The sequence below is a fragment of the Panthera uncia genome (genome assembly GCF_023721935.1).
Source record: "Panthera uncia isolate 11264 chromosome A1 unlocalized genomic scaffold, Puncia_PCG_1.0 HiC_scaffold_16, whole genome shotgun sequence".
NCBI lineage: Eukaryota > Metazoa > Chordata > Mammalia > Carnivora > Felidae > Panthera > Panthera uncia.
The window spans coordinates 10,299,577-10,316,375 of record NW_026057576.1 but is presented as its reverse complement, the minus strand read 5'-3'; positions in this window follow the sequence as shown (position 1 = coordinate 10,316,375).

Here is a 16,799-nt window from a genome sequence, read left to right as displayed (position 1 = left end):
CATTCATCAGTTGATGGACATTTAGGCTCTTTCCACAATTTGGCTATTGTTGAGAGTCCTGCTATAAACATTGGGGTACAAGTGCCCCTATGCATCAGTACTCCTGTATCCCTTGGGTAAATTCCTAGCAGTGCTATTGCTTGGTCATAGGGTAGGTCTATTTTTAATTTTCTGAGGAACCTCCACACTGTTTTCCAGAGTGGCTGCACCAGTTTGCATTCCCACCAACAGTGCAAGAGGGTTCCCGTTTCTCCACATCCTCTCCAGCATCTATAGTCTCCTGATTTGTTCATTTTGGCCACTCTGACTGGCGTGAGGTGATATCTGAGTATGGTTTTGATTTGTATTTCCCTGATGAGGAGCGACGTTGAGCATCTTTTCATGTGCCTGTTGGCCATCCGGATGTCTTCTTTAGAGAAGTGTCTCTTCATGTTTTCTGCCCATTTCTTCACTGGGTTATTTGTTTTTCGGGTGTGGAGTTTGGTGAGCTCTTTATAGATTTTGGATACTAGCCCTTTGTCTGATATGTCATTTGCAAATATCTTTTCCCATTCCGTTGGTTGCCTTTTAGTTTTGTTGGTTGTTTCCTTTGCTGTGCAGAAGCTTTTTATCTTCATAAGGTCCCAGTAATTCACTTTTGCTTTTAATTCCCTTGCCTTTGGGGATGTGTCGAGTAAGAGATTGCTACGGCTGAGGTCAGAGAGGTCTTTTCCTGCTTTCTCCTCTAGGGTTTTGATGGTTTCCTGTCTCACATTCAGGTCCTTTATCCATTTTGAGTTTATTTTTGTGAATGGTGTGAGAAAGTGGTCTAGTTTCAACCTTCTGCATGTGGCTGTCCAGTTCTCCCAGCACCATTTGTTAAAGAGACTGTCTTTTTTCCATTGGATGTTCTTTCCTGCTTTGTCAAAGATTAGTTGGCCATACGTTTGTGGGTCTAGTTCTGGGGTTTCTATTCTATTCCATTGGTCTATGTGTCTGTTTTTGTGCCAATTCCATGCTGTCTTGGTGATGACAGCTTTGTAGTAGAGGCTAAAGCTGGGATTGTGATGCCTCCTGCTTTGGTCTTCTTCTTCAAAAATTACTTTGGCTATTCCAGGCCTTTTGTGTTTCCATATGAATTTTAGAATTGCTTGTTCTAGCCTCGAGAAGAATGCTGGTGCAATTTTGATTGGGATTGCATTCAATGTGTAGATAGCTTTGGGTAGTATTGACATTTTGACAATATTTATTCTTCCAATCCATGAGCAGGGAATGTCTTTCCATTTCTTTATATCTTCTTCAATTTCTTTCATAAGCTTTCTATAGTTTTCAGCATACAGATCTTTTACATCTTTGGTTAGATTGATTCCTAGGTATTTTATGCTTCTTGGTGCAATTGTGAATGGGATCAGTTTCTTTATTTGTCTTTCTGTTGCTTCATTCTTAGAGTATAAGAATGCAACTGATTTCTGTACATTGATTTTGTATCCTGCAACTTTGCTGAATTCATGTATCAGTTCTAGCAGACTTTTCGTGGAGTCTGTTGGATTTTCCATGTATAATACCATGTCATCTGCAAAAAGCGAAAGCTTGACTTCATCTTTGCCAATTTGGATGCCTTTGATTTCCTTTTGTTGTCTGCTGATGCTAGAACTTCCAATACTATGTTAAACAACAGCGGTGAGAGTGGGCATCCCTGTCATGTTCCTGATCTCAGGGAAAAAGCTCTCAGTTTTTCCCCATTGAGGATGATGTTAGCTGTGGGCTTTTCATAAATGGCTTTGATGATGTTTAAGTATGTTCCTTCTATCCCGACTTTCTCAAGGGTTTTTATTAAGAAAGGGTGCTGGATTTTGTCAAAGGCCTTTTCTGCATCGATTGACAGGATCATATGGTTCTTATCTTTTCTTTTATTAATGTGATGTATCACATTGATTGATTTATGAATGTTGAACCAGCCCTGCATCCCAGGAATGAATCCCACTTGATCATGGTGAATAATTCTTTTTATATGCTGTTGAATTCGATTTGCTAGTATCTTATTGAGAATTTTTGCATTCATATTCATCAGGGATATTGGCCTGTAGTTCTCTTTTTTTACTGGGTCTCTGTCTGGTTTAGGAATCAAAGTAATACTGGCTTCATAGAATGAGTCTGGAAGTTTTCCTTCCCTTTCTTTTTCTTGGAATAGCTTGAGAAGGATAGGTATTGTCTCTGCTTTAAATGTCTGGTAGAACTCCCCTGGGAAGCCATCTGGTCCTGGACTCTTATTTGTTGGGAGATTTTTGATAACCAATTCAATTTCTTCTCTGGTTATGGGTCTGTTCAAGCTTTCTATTTCCTCCTGATTGAGTTTTGGAAGCGTGTGGGTGTTTAGGAATTTGTCCATTTCTTCCAGGTTGTCCAATTTGTTGGCGTATAATTTTTCATAGTATTCCCTGATAATTGTTTGTATCTCTGAGGGATTGGTTGTAATAATTCCATTTTCATTTATGATTTTATCTATTTGGGTCATCTCCCTTTTCTTTTTGAGAAGCCTGGCTAGAGGTTTATCAATTTTGTTTATTTTTTCAAAAAACCAACTCTTGGTTTCGTTGATCTGCTCTACAGTTTTTTTAGATTCTATATTGTTTATTTCTGCTCTGATCTTTATTATTTCTCTTCTTCTGCTGGGTTTAGGCTGCCTTTGCTGTTCTGCTTCTATTTCCTTTAGGTGTGCTGTTAGATTTTGTATTTGGGATTTTTCTTGTTTCTTGAGATAGGCCTGGATTGCAATGTATTTTCCTCTCAGGACTGCCTTCGCTGCGTCCCAAAGCGTTTGGATTGTTGTATTTTCATTTTCGTTTGTTTCCATATATTTTTTAATTTCTTCTCTAATTGCCTGGTTGACCCACTCATTCTTTAGTAGGGTGTTCTTTAACCTCCATGCTTTTGGAGGTTTTCCAGACTTTTTCCTGTGGTTGATTTCAAGCTTCATGGCATTGGGGTCTGAAAGTATGCATGGTATGATTTCAATTCTTGTATACTTATGAAGGGCTGTTTTGTGACCCAGTATGTGATCTATCTTGGAGAATGTTCCATGTGCACTCGAGAAGAAAGTATATTCTGTTGCTTTGGGATGCAGAGTTCTAAATGTATCTGTCAAGTCCATCTGATCCAATGTGTCATTCAGGCCCTTGTTTCTTTATTGACCGTGTGTCTAGATGATCTATCCATTTCTGTAAGTGGAGTGTTAAAGTCCCCTGCAATTACCACATTCTTATCAATAAGGTTGCTTATGTTTGTGAGTAATTATTTTATATATTTGGGGGCTCCGGTATTCAGCGCATAGACATTTATAATTGTTAGCTCTTCCTGATGGATAGACCCTGTAATTATTATATAATGCCCTTCTTCATCTCTTATTACAGCCTTTAATTTAAAGTCTAGTTTGTCTGATATAAGTATGGCTACTCCAGCTTTCTTTTGGCTTCCAGTAGCATGATAAATAGTTCTCCATCCCCTCACTCTCAATCTAAAGGTGTCCTCAGATCTAAAATGAGTCTCTTGTAGACAGCAAATAGATGGGTCTTGTTTTTTTATCCATTCTGATACCCTATGTCTTTTGGTTGGTGCATTTAATCCATTTACATTCAGTGTTATTATAGAAAGATACGGGTTTAGAGTCATTGTGATGTCTGTATGTTTTATGCTTGTAGTGATGTCTCTGGTACTTTGTCTCACAGAATCCCCCTTAGGATCTCTTGTAGGGCTGGTTTAGTGGTGACAAATTCCTTCAGTTTTTGTTTGTTTGGGAAGACCTTTATCTCTCCTTCTATTCTAAATGACAGACTTGCTGGATAAAGGATTCTCGGCTGCATATTTTTTCTGTTCAATACATTGAAGATCTTGTGCCAATCCTTTCTGGCCTGCCAAGTTTCAAAAGAGAGATCAGTCACGAGTCTTATAGGTCTCCCTTTATAAGTTAGGGCACGTTTATCCCTTGCTGCTTTCAGAATTTTCTCTTTATCCTTGTATTTTGCCAGTTTGACTATGATATGTCGTGCAGAAGATCGATTCAAGTTACGTCTGAAGGGAGTTCTCTGTGCCTCTTGGATTTCAATGCCTTTTTCCTTCCCCAGTTCAGGGAAGTTCTCAGCTATTATTTCTTCAAGTACCCCTTCAGCACCTTTCCCTCTCTTTCCTCCTCTGGGATACCAATTATGCGTATATTATTTCTTTTTAGTGTGTCACTTAGTTCTCTAATTTTCCCCTCATACTCCTGGATTTTTTTATCTCTCTTTTTCTCAGCTTCCTCTTTTTCCATAACTTTATCTTCTAGTTCACCTATTCTCTCCTCTGCCTCTTCAATCCGAGCCGTCATTGTTTCCATTTTGTTTTGCATTTCGTTTAAAGCGTTTTTCAGCTCCTCCTGACTGTTCCTTAGTCCCTTGATCTCTGTAGCAAGAGATTCTCTGCTGTCCTCTATACTGTTTTCAAGCCCAGCGATTAATTTTATGACTATTATTCTAAATTCACTTTCTGTTATATTATTTAAATCCTTTTTGATCAGTTCATTAGCTGTTGTTATTTCCTGGAGATTCTTCTGAGGGGAATTCTTCCGTTTGGTCATTTTGGATAGTCCCTGGAGTGGTGCAGACCTGCAGGGCACTTCCCCTGTACTGTGGTGTATAACTGGAGTTGGTGGGCAGGGCCGCAGTCCGACCTGATGTCTGCCCCCAGCCCACCGCTGGGGCCACAGTCAGACTGGTGTGTGCCTTCTCTTCCCCTCTCCTAGGGGCGGGATTCCCTGTGGGGTGGCGTGGCCCATCTGGGCTACTTGCACACTGCCAGGCTTGTGGAGCTGGGGATCTGGCGTATTAGCTGGGGTGGGTAGGCAAGGTGCACGGGGGCAGGAGGGGCAGGCTTAGCTCGCTTCTCCTTAGGTGATCCACTTCAGGAGGGGCCCTGTGGCAGCAGGATGGAGTCAGACCCGCTGCTGGAGGGTTGGCCCTGCAGAAGCACAGCATTGGGTGTTTGCGCGGAGCAAGCAAGTTCCCTGGTAGGAACTGGTTCCCTTTGGGATTTTGGCTGGGGGATGGGCGAGGGAGATGGCGCTGGCGAGTGCCTTTGTTCCCCGCCAAACTGAGCTCTGTCGTCCCGTCCCGGGGCTCAGCAACTCTCCCTCCCTTTGTCCTCCAGCCTTCCCGCTTTCCGAGCAGAGCTGTTAACTTATGACCTCCCAGATGCTAAGCAAGTCCCGCTTGCTGTCGGAACACACTCCGTCCGGCCCCTCCGCTTTTGCCAGCCAGACTCGGGGTCTCTGCTTGGCCAGCGGGCCGCCTCTCCACCCTGGCTCCCTCCTGCCAGTCCGTGGAGCGTGCACCACGTTTCTGCCCTTCCTACTATCTTCCCTGGGCCTCTCATCTGCGCTTGGCTCCGGAGACTCCATTCTGCTAGTTTCTGGTGGTTTTCTGGGTTAGTTAGGCAGGTGTAGGTGGAATCTAAGTGATCAGCAGGATGTGGGGTGAGCCCAGCATCCTCCTAAGCCGCCATCTTCCCACAAGTCCCCCATAAGCTTTCTATAGTTTTCATTATATAGATGTTTTCCCCCTCTTTATTAGGTTTATTTCTAGGTATTTTATGGGTTTTGATGCAATTGTAAATGGGTTCAATTCCTTGATTTCTCTTTCTATTGCTTCATTATTGGTGTATAGAAATGCAACTGATTTCTGTGCATTGATTTTATATCCTGTGACTTTGCCGAATCCATGGATCAGTTCTAGCAGTTTTTTGGTGGAATCTTTAGGGTTTTCCATATAGAGTATCATGTCTTCTGCGAAGAGTGAATGTTTGACTTCCTTCTTGCCATTTTGGATGCCTTGTATTTCTTTGAATGTCTGATTGCTGAGGCTAGGACTTCCAGTACTATTGAGTAACAGTGGTGAGAGTGGACATTCCTGTCTTCTTCCTGACCTTAGGGGAAAAGCTCTCAGTTTTTCCCCATTGAGGATGATATCAGCATTGGGTCTTTCATATAGGGCTTTTATGATCTTGAGGTATGATCTTTCTATCCCTACTTTCTTGAGGGTCTTATCAAGAAAGGATGCTGTATTTTGTCAAATGCTTTCTCTGCATGTATTGAGAGGATCAAGTGGTTCTTGTCCTTTCTTTTATTGATGTGATGTATCACACTGATTGATTTGTGGATATTGAACCAGCCCTGCATCCCAGGTATGAATCCCACTTTGGTGTGGTGAATAATTCTTTTAATGTATCATTGAATCTGGTTGGCTAGTATCTGACTGAGGATTTTTGCGTCCATTCCTCTCCTATTTCTGTCAGGTAACTGGACTCAACAGCTCTCACTTGCTGAGATGTGGTTACAGTCAGTCTTGATTAGGGCTGCAGTCATCTGAAGCCTCACTTGGACTGTCTCTACAGCCTTGCCAGAGTTCTACTTACAAGACAGGGCTGTTTATATACCCACTCCCTCTGAGCTCCACACCCTCTCTGTGATTGTTGGGATTGGAACACTGAATTATACTTCCCAAATGGCCTTGTTTGCTAGTTCCTATTAGATTCTGCCCTTGAGAGCCACTCCAGGAAGACTCAGAGGCAAAAAGAGAGGAAGTTTCATTTCTACATTTTCTAGTTTCTGTCAGCTTCGTTCCAGTTGAAACAGACACTTGGTTCTTAACCTCACCTTCTTTTTCTGTATTTAAATTGAGCTATAATTGATATAATTAGTTTCAGGTGTACGTGTAATGATGCAATACTTGTATATATTGCCAAATGATTACAACAGTAAGTCCAGTTTAACATCCTTCACCATATATAATCACAGATTTTTTTTCTTGTGATGAGAATTTTTAAGATCCACTCTCCTAGCTACTTTCAAATATGCAATACAGTATTAGCAACTATAGTTGCCATTCAGTACATTGTGTCCCCATGACTTGTTTATTTTGTAACTGGAAATTTGTATCTTTTTTACCCTTTTTACCCATTTTGCCCACTTTCCACCCCAACCTCAGGCAACCACCAATGTATTCTCTGTATCTTTGAGAACCCTAGGTTCTTTGGGCATCAGTTACAGAGCATCCTTCCTCAGGCTGGGTACCAGTTGTGTGAACCTTACCACAACAGGTCTGAACACCAGTCCTAAACAGCCCCATCTTGGACTCCTAGGTTCTGGTAACCCCTGTTCTCCATTTAAGTTTCCTCAACTGACATTGGTATGGACTCCTGTAGTTATTAATATCCAAGGGAGCACGGCATAATTTTTGCTTTTCCAGTCCCATGATATTTATAAAACCAAACCCTTTTATGTGATATCTATTTATCTATTTTTCTGACTGGACCTTAATGGATACAGAGACTAAACCAATAGTTTTCTCTCTCATGTTTCTTGCTTGGTTTTGGGAAAGCTGTTGCAGCCTATGTTCCTGAGCTCATTTTTTTTTTTGCCATGTTTAACATGCCTTCCTCTGCCTCAGGAAGGCTCAGCCCTTTTCAGCAACCAATTGCATAGACATTTAAAGAAATCTCTCTTAATCGGAGGAGCAAAGGCTACAAGCTTACCATTATCTTTCCTACAAAAAGAAAAAAAAGGCTGCTTAAAACTAACTTAAGGTCAAGCAGGCTCTGCCCTGAGATCTATGGCCAAGCCCCAGGGGTCTGTGTGTATTCACTCATATCTAACAGCTCCCTAGGTGCAATTCCAGATTCTCCTTTTATGTTTAATGGCTACAACTGGAGTCAAAGATGACAGCCACATTTGTGCAATTGAACAGCCCGCCTCACCTTGCAATGCTCCATGACCTCTGAAGTTGAAGCACATATTTTATAAGCACCTTCTAGCTTTAGAGGAAAATTCTATCTCCCATTGCAAAAGCCTAGGACTTCAGGATTTGACAAAGAGTTATCTAGTGTACTTGTTCTCAGCATCCCAATTCAAAGAGCTGCATTTCATATACTGTTCAGACTCCTATATTACTAGGTTTGCCTCACTCTCTTGGGCAGATGTTCTGTCAGATCGAATGTTGCCTGTTGTGTCATCTTTGGAAACTCCCAAATGGGTATTATTTCTGCCACTCTTCTTCTTTTCCCATAAAAAAATATTAGAGAGACTGTTCCCAAACTGAGTTAAGTATGGAATCTGATATTTAGATGCTATCCCTTAGGTCTAATTTAAACTATCTATCCCAGAAGTCTACCTACCTTTCAATGCTATGTCTGCATTGCTAGCCATGGTCCATGGTCTAAAAGTCTCAGATTATTCTTTGTTCTGTCAGCTGATTGTGTATCTATGACTTAAGACCACTGCTATCATAGGGAGGAGGTGTTTCTCTTGGAAGCCTACCTGGGGCTCTGAGATCTGACTTCAGGGATTTATTAGAGGGTATTCTATGGAAAAACACTGAGGAAGGAACAAGAGAAGGAGGATTGAGCAGCAGAATTTGCACTGAAATACAACTCTAGTAGCAGCTTTAGCCATTCCAAAATCAAATCAAGGGAGGCTGGGCATTGGGCAACTGGATATTGGCTACCTCTAGGAACAGACAATAACATTTTATGAAGCAGCTACATTCAACCAGGAGGAGTTCCAAGAGAGTAATGTATCTGGATCTGGGTGATGCACCAGAGGAAGGACTATTAGAGTCTAGTCCTTGCACTGCTTGGATCTATTTGCTTCATGTGATAAGTTCAGTGCATTTAGGAATAGCTCCCCCAGGGTTCAGGTAGTCTGTTTTATTGGGAAAATTTTCAAGAGGATGTTTATTGGGATGAAGTATAGCCCCCTTTGCTAAAACTGACCTCGGGACCACAATTGGTGCTAATCATCACCCTTCTCTACTTATTCCAGATTCCTCTTTCCCTTGACTAGGATCTCTGCTGTTGTAGGTAACTTACGCGGTAAGGTGGCCCAGAACCTCATGCAGAGGTGTCTAAGTTCTTGGTCACCTTGTACTTCTAATGGTTATTGTCCTTGTTCATTTGCTGTCAAAACTGAACAGAAGAATACAAAGAGCTACTGCAGTGGTCACCTAAATGTCAAAGATATTTTCTTTGCAACCAGTGTGTAATGAGGCCTCTCTCTCCCTCTAATGACCACATTAATTACTCTTGCCTTTATGATTACTCCTCCTCCTTTGCTTGCTGGTCTTTTGGTATAAAAAGCCTAAGTGACTCAGTAGCAGCCCTACTCATTGCTAAGTTGGATGTTTTCTTTGTCCCCTTGTGGAAGCATTCCCCTTCTAGGAACCAGAACTTCTAGATCTGTAAAGCCTAAAGTTGTGGGGATAGGGAGAACAAATTCCCAGGTGGGACATTGAATGATGATAATAGGACAGTTTCTACTTCTATATTTTGGTTCCCAGGCCCATGTATTTATCTATTGCAGAAACAGTACCATATATTGTCACAGCATGATTTAGCATGTTCATGCCTCCTGAAAGACAGCACACCGCCCACACAAGGTATTCTTTAAGGCTGGCTCTTTAGCTGCACCTTCAGGAAGTTTCTATCACCCTTTCAGGCTGGCATCCTCCAGACAGTATGGTATGTGAAAGGATGTGTGAATTCTCTGGTCACATGCCCGCTGCTAGAACTCATTTGCCAGGAGCTGTATCCCTTGTGGTGTCCATGTGATGTCATGTGTGATATTTATGTCAGTGTATAAAATACCCTAAGCCCCTAAATAATGATGTTGGCTGAGGCCGGTGAGCCAGGAAGGCAAATCCAGACTTGGAATATGTGTCAATGTCAGTCACTATGAAGTACTACCTGTATTGGTTTCCTAGGGCCTCTGTAAGAAGTATCACAAACTGGATAGCTTAAAATAATAGAAATGTATTCTCTCACGGTGGCTAGAAGTCCAAAATCACGGTGTCAGCAGGGCCATGCTTCCACTCAGACTCTGGGGAGAATGTCGTGCTTCTTGCTGCCTTCTGGTGGTTTCCATCAGTCCTCGATGTTCCCTGTCTTATAGCTGCATAACTGCAATCTATACCTCAATCTTCATGTGGTGTTTGTCCTGTGTATCTATGTCTTTGTTTTTTCTCTTCTTATAAGGATACCTGGATTACAGCCCACTCTAACAACCTCACCTTAACTTGGTTACGTTTCAAAACCCTATTTCCAAAGAAGGCTGCACAGGTACCAGTCATTAGGACATCAACATATCTTTCCAGGGACTCAACTTAAGCCATAACACTACTCCTTCAAAGGTAATAGGGATCCAGGGTAGCCAACTTACCACTAAGTGGCTGGTTAGACTTTTTGATGGATAATGTCTTATTTCAGGCTCATTGTTGGTCCCTGTTGTAGGTGGGTTGGATATGCAGTGGTGACAGGAGCTATGTGAGTCTTACATTGTGGAAGGCTATGTTTTTGGACTTATGCATAGCATCCAGCTCCTGGGGTGCCTGGTTGGCTCAGTTGGTAGAGCATGCATGTGACATTTGATCTCAAGGTCATACATTCAAGCCCCACATTGGGCATAGAGATTACTTTAAAAAAATAGCATCCTTCTCCCCCACTGGAGCCACTCCATCCTACAACACTGGAGTAAAAAAATGACACAGACGACTTATGTCAAGTAGCTGAGTCATTCTGCTTGCTTTGGTGTCATATGCCTGTTCTGACTAGTTACTGTCTGAAGGGCATTAACCCGAAATGAAAAGATCTTTACACTTGGTGTCCATTCGCATAGGTCCATCCACTTGCTTTTCCCAAGATCTTCTTATCCCAGATCTTCTGATGCTTTTCCTTTTAAGCCCCTGACCAACCAACCGGGCCATTTGCTACTGTTCATGATCCTGTACTTACTCTTTCTTTAGGCTACATTTCTTTCTACACACAGTAAATGACCAGATGCACTGTTTGTATCCCTGAAAGCCTATTGGAAGAATTTCTTCTCATGCTATCATTTAGGCCACTCCTGAGAGGGATGCTAGTGCAACGGAAGCCCATTTGTATCTTGTACCTGTGTACTGCACCAACCTACCCATTAACCAAGCTGGTTTTTCCTGCTCCTTTGTTAGTGGGTTACAGGGATACCCTGCCCCCAGCCCATGCAGTCAGAGGTATTGGCTGAGTCAGAGGTACCAGTATAACAGTGGTGGATGACACACAAGTTTGGGTCACCTGCTCTTCTAGTCTACTTTTGTCCTCTGGCTCTGCTCATGCCTGATCCTGGACATCTCACTGCTATTTTATAGTGGATTGTTCCTGGACCCACTGGACCTTCTGATTTGGTGGGTCTTGATGGGCAGCTCTAGCTGTATAGTCAGTTGATGATGTGCACCAAGTACTGTGTCTTTTTCAAGGCCCAGAAGCATGTCAAGGTCTATGTTTCAGTTGGTGTAAATATTCTGCAACAAATATCTTCAGAAACTTCAGGTCAACAGTGTGATTCTCCCACAGGGCTTGCCCTAAGTCCCATGTGATATCTTTTGCCTCCACAGATTCGTCTGTTATTCTAGTGTTTGCCTGAATGTATGGCCCAAGTGACAAACTACTTCCACAGCATCCTGGATCTGCTGCAGAGTTATTTTCTCTTCTGAGCCACACTCAGAGATGGCAGCCATGTGGCCACTTGTTTAATGGTTCAGAGCAGTATCCCCAGGTATATCTAGTGCAGCAGCTGCAGTTAAACCTACAAACTTCCTTGGGTTGGCAGTAGTCCATGTCACTCTCCAGGATCTGTCAGACTTTTGTTGGGGCCAGTCTTGTGACTTAGAGATATGACGGAAATGAGAAATGAAGGAAACCACCAGGTCTGCATTCTTTAGGTCTTTAAGGGTTGCACTAATTCCAGCCATTTCTCCTGTGACTTACTTTCATGGCTGGAGGAGGGGCATCTCCAGAGGCTTCCACCCAGCCTTCTCAACTACCATAGCTCTTGCCAACACACTAAGGAATAAATGGGTCAACTGCATGTATGTCCATTCCCATTGTACACTGGGATACTAGAGAAATGATCACTGGGCAAGTTGTCCTGCTGTGGAACTAGATCTGGGCTGAGATTCCAAGTAGCACCTGATCTACATGAGTCTTACTTCTATGAGGAAGCTCTTGATGATATTGGTTCCTGGGTATCAATAGCAACTCAAATCTTGTGTCCAACAGTACTCAAATACCTAGTTCTTCAGTATCTAGTGTCACTGCCCCTTCTACACTACATGATAACCCAAGGAAATGGCTGCAGCCCTTTGGGAAAGGACTGGGGGAGTTATCACTCATAGTGGTGCTGGTTTCTTCCTCTCAGGCCTCACTGCTAGGTCAGTGAGTCCCAGGTCTGAAAAATGGCTTAGGTCTAGAAAGTTGCAAAGTTTTATTTGGAACAACTTCCCTCAGCCTTCCGATTATCCATCCTTGATTTCTTTTGGTGGTACAGATGGAGCAATATGTTGTTGGCTACCCATCTGCTTTGTTCCTAGGGATGCCATGTTACACCAGCTCCCTGGCTGCTGTTCTGAACTTGCTGCTTATTATGATAATTATGCCCACCTTACATACCTCTTAAGGGGGAGCATCACACCCTTGCCTTTTATTTCAAGATCCTAGCTGTGGTTCAAGTACCCCTTGGGAACCTGTTAGAAATGCAGAATTTCAGACCCCAAACCATTTCTACTGAACCAGAACCTGCATTTTAGCAATTTCTTCAAGGGATTTGTATGTACTAGACACTTGAGAAGCCCTACTCAGTCTCACATCTTGATCTTCCAGTCCTCTTTTGACACAATGGTCCCGGCCATTGTAGCTCAGCAGACTGGGCCCAGAGCTTTCCCCTGATGTTGTCATTAACAGAACTGGAAAGATCATTAAGAAAAAGAAAGAATTGTGTTTATCCAACCTCATCATACAGATTTATGTAAAATCCCTCACCTTGATTCTAGTCATTAGTGAATGAAAACATTTTTGTACTTCCATAAGTACATTTTATTTTTAAACACTGTGCACTTTATACCAAAATTGCAAAGCCACCATTTTTGCCAATGAGATCAAGAATGTAGATGGAAACGTAATTTAAGCATTTATTAATTGACAGATTCTGCTGTGACAATTGCTTCATGTTATAACTTTAGCAAGCACAGGCATAGTGTTTCCTGGATCAATAGCCCCACACATTGGTCCTGGGGAGGAAAGTTAGACCCACTAATGGCAGGGGCTGGTAAAATTTACTCAGCTGTAAAAGCTGGCCTTTGTGTGTTAAGCCTAGAAGTCCTATGTGTAATGCTAGGGAGCATGGTAACACTTTGGAACAAATTTTGGCCACATCTCTAAAATGGATGTACCATTTGACCTAGAATTTCCATTTGTATCCATCAGGATTTATTCAGCTGCATGCAACCAAATCCGATTAGTGACTTAACTAAATAGAGCTTATTTTTGTCCTAAGGAAGAAGTGTGGAATAAGGCATTAATCTGTTCTTGCCATGTGACTTGCATTCTCATGATTCCAATATACGTGTCTCTATATCAGACACATTCCAGAGTAAGGTTTAAAGGTCAAAGGACAAAAGGAAGATGTCCAGCTGGGCCTGCACCCTACAGTAAGCTTTGACAGAAAGGAAAATCTGCCACATCCACTTATATATCATTGACTTTGTCTCCTTGGTCACTTTTCACTTGCCACCCAAGTGCAAAGGAGTTCAGGAAGCTGAGCGTTGGAAGCAGGGCACTTTGTCACCTAGCACAAAATTTGGGTTTGCTTAGCAAAGAAGAAAGGGAGAATGGGCTTTGGGTTGACATTCAGCTATGGCAGTCACACCACCACTAGGAATCAATCCTTAATATTTATTCTCGACAGTACGCCACGATATGTGCAAAGGAATCATGGCAGCAAAAATATAGCAATAAGCTTAATGACCATCAATTGAGGCTAGTAAAGCTAATTATTAATTTATAATTTGAAAAATTATGAAACAATTAAAAATTAAGGATATCTGTGTGGACAGGCATTCAAAATGCTATTAAGTGAACAAAGCTGAACTATTTAGAACTATAAAGAAATATATGTATTTTATACATATGTATTTTGTACATATTTATTTACAAATACATGTAATATATATACAGGTGTGTGTGTGTGTGTATTTGTCACTGCAGCCCTCACAAACTAATACAGCAATCAAGACTGAAAAACACTGGTGAAACAGGTTTTATTTATATATATATATATATATATATACGCACACACACACATATATATACATACACATACATATATATACACACATACACACACATATATATATATACACACACACATATATATACATATATATATATATGATTCCATAAGAGAAAAAGGAGAGAAAGAGAATGAATTAGATAAAGGTAGTATAAGTTATATAGATGACAAGTCCTGGAATAATATATAGTAGACTATAAATAGAACATCTTGTACAGAAGTCTTTGACATATCTATCCTCACATCTCATTGATGTAACTTTGGAGTGGCCCCTGTGGCCTGGGGAATATCATGTGTTGTTTGGTTTAGACCTGGGTGCCTGAATCCTCTGTTCTACCCGTGGTTTTCAGTCTTGATTGCTGTATTAATTTGTGAGAGCTGCAGTGACAAAGTATGGCAAATTAGGTGGCACTCACAACAATAACTTATTGTCTCACAGTTCTGTAGGCGAGATGTCCAAGGTCAAGGTATCAACAATGAGGTAGGTTCTTTCTGGAGAAATATGTTCCAGGTGTCTCCCGTAGCTTCTGGTGATTTCTGGTCATCTTTGATGTTCCTTGGCTTCTGCCTAATCCCCCTGATCTCTGATTTCATATTCACGTGGCATTATTTCTATATATGTGTCATAGTCCAAATTCCCCTTTATGTAAGGAAGCCAGTCATATTGGATAAAGGGCCACCATATTCTGGTATGAATATCATCTTAATTAATTACATCTGCAATGACCCTATTTCCAAATAGGGTAACATTATAAGGTACTAGGAGTTAGGACTCCAACAAATAAACTTTAAGCAGATACAATTCAATTCATAACAGATGCCTACGAAAATCATCTGAGAAACTTTAAAAATGCTAATGCCTCACCTGAGTCCCACTCCAGACCAATTAAGTTAGACACTCTTTTCAAGGATTCCAGGCAATAGGTAGTTTTTAAAAGTCTTCGAAGGTGACTCTAATGTGCGGTGAGGGTTGAGAAATGTTGCCTTAGTGATCTGAGCCCTAGAACGGGGGCAGCTGAGTCAGCTTCTCCTAAAGCACATGGGCTACATGGGCAAGAGGTGGAAACCCAGATATAAAACAGAAAGGGACACTGTGGAGGCCATATTCAGTGTTACCACATTATGGCAAACCCTGGCTTAAACTAGATGGGCATTTGGCTGTGGGGCAGTTCACAATTTAGGCATTGCCAATAGGCAGACAAGCAACCTATGCACGGTGTGTTTATTCTCAACAGAAACGTCACTAGAAAATGGGGAGAATATCAGGAAAGGAGAGATGACCTGTGGAGAAGAGCCTATATGGAACTAATATGAGTTGTAGAGCAAAGAATCAGAGGCCCAGGTGTATGGTCTGGATGAGTGGGGATTAATGACACACTCTGATTGTCAACCTCAAAGACACCCCAGTTTCATCTCTGATATGGCAGAACACCAGATCTGTAGGCAACAAGATTTGTTCTTGGGCATGAGATCGAGGTTTCTGGCACATAGAGTCTCTGACTTAACAATGATTTGACCTACGGTTTTTCAACTTTACAGTGGTGCAGAAGTGATACACATTCAGTAAAAACCATACCTTGCATTTTTAATTCTGGTCTTTTCCCAGGCTACTGATATGTGGTACGGCACTCATGATGCTAGGCAGGGACAGCCTTAGCAAACAGTCAGTCCATCATCATGAAGGTCCACAACCAAACACTGACAACCACTCGGTACCCAGACAGCCACTGTGATTTTCACCTTCAGTACAATATTCAGTAAATGACGTGAGCTATTCAGTACTTCATTATAAAATAGATTTTGTGTTAGATGATTTTGCCTGCTGTAGACTAATGTAAGTGTTCTGGGCATGTTTAAGGTAGGCTAGGTTAAGCCAGGTTAGGAGGATTAAATGTGTTTTTGACTTAGGCTATTTTCAATTTATAATGGGCTTATTGGGATGTGACCCCATCACAAGTCAAGGAAGAGCCATACTGAATCACTTGGGATTGACCTTAGAGTTGGCTACATAGGCGAGTTACTAGGCAAGGCCAGGAGAAGATGGGAAATAGGGAATGGGGTCTTTGGCTTCAGGCCTTCTACAGCCTGGCTGTGACATAACATGAGGTGTGTTCTCAGTGACTAAGACTCTAGCCTTTGCATCGGACCTTTGTAAAGAATGTGAAGCGCTGGCCTTATGGATGTAGATAGAATACAAAGCCAGAATGAAGGGTGATGGTGTAAGCCTTAGAGAACAGGTAATACCTATTCTATGGAGGATTCTGGAAATCTTAGAGTTAAGTCCTAATTGGAAAAAAAATGCAGAGCTTGCTTTTGTCAGGTCAGTAAATTCATGTCTGTCCCTAGCACTTAGAAAAAGGAAAAAGTCAACATCACCTCTTGTAAGTCTTTGCCCTGGATCACTTCCCTTTCCCTCTCAAACCACAGTTAGTGCTTTTATCATCATGGTGGCATTTCTGCTCTGAGCTCTTTCAATTTTAGTGGATCATTCTAGCTGCTCTCTTAATTATTAGTCTCAGCCTCTACTTAGCTCTCAGCTCTGCATCTACCTCTGGCTCTGGGATCTACAGATGTAGTGCTTTGGGGTTTCTCCCTGTAACTCCACCAGATAAGGGTAGATTTTTAGATATTAAGTCCA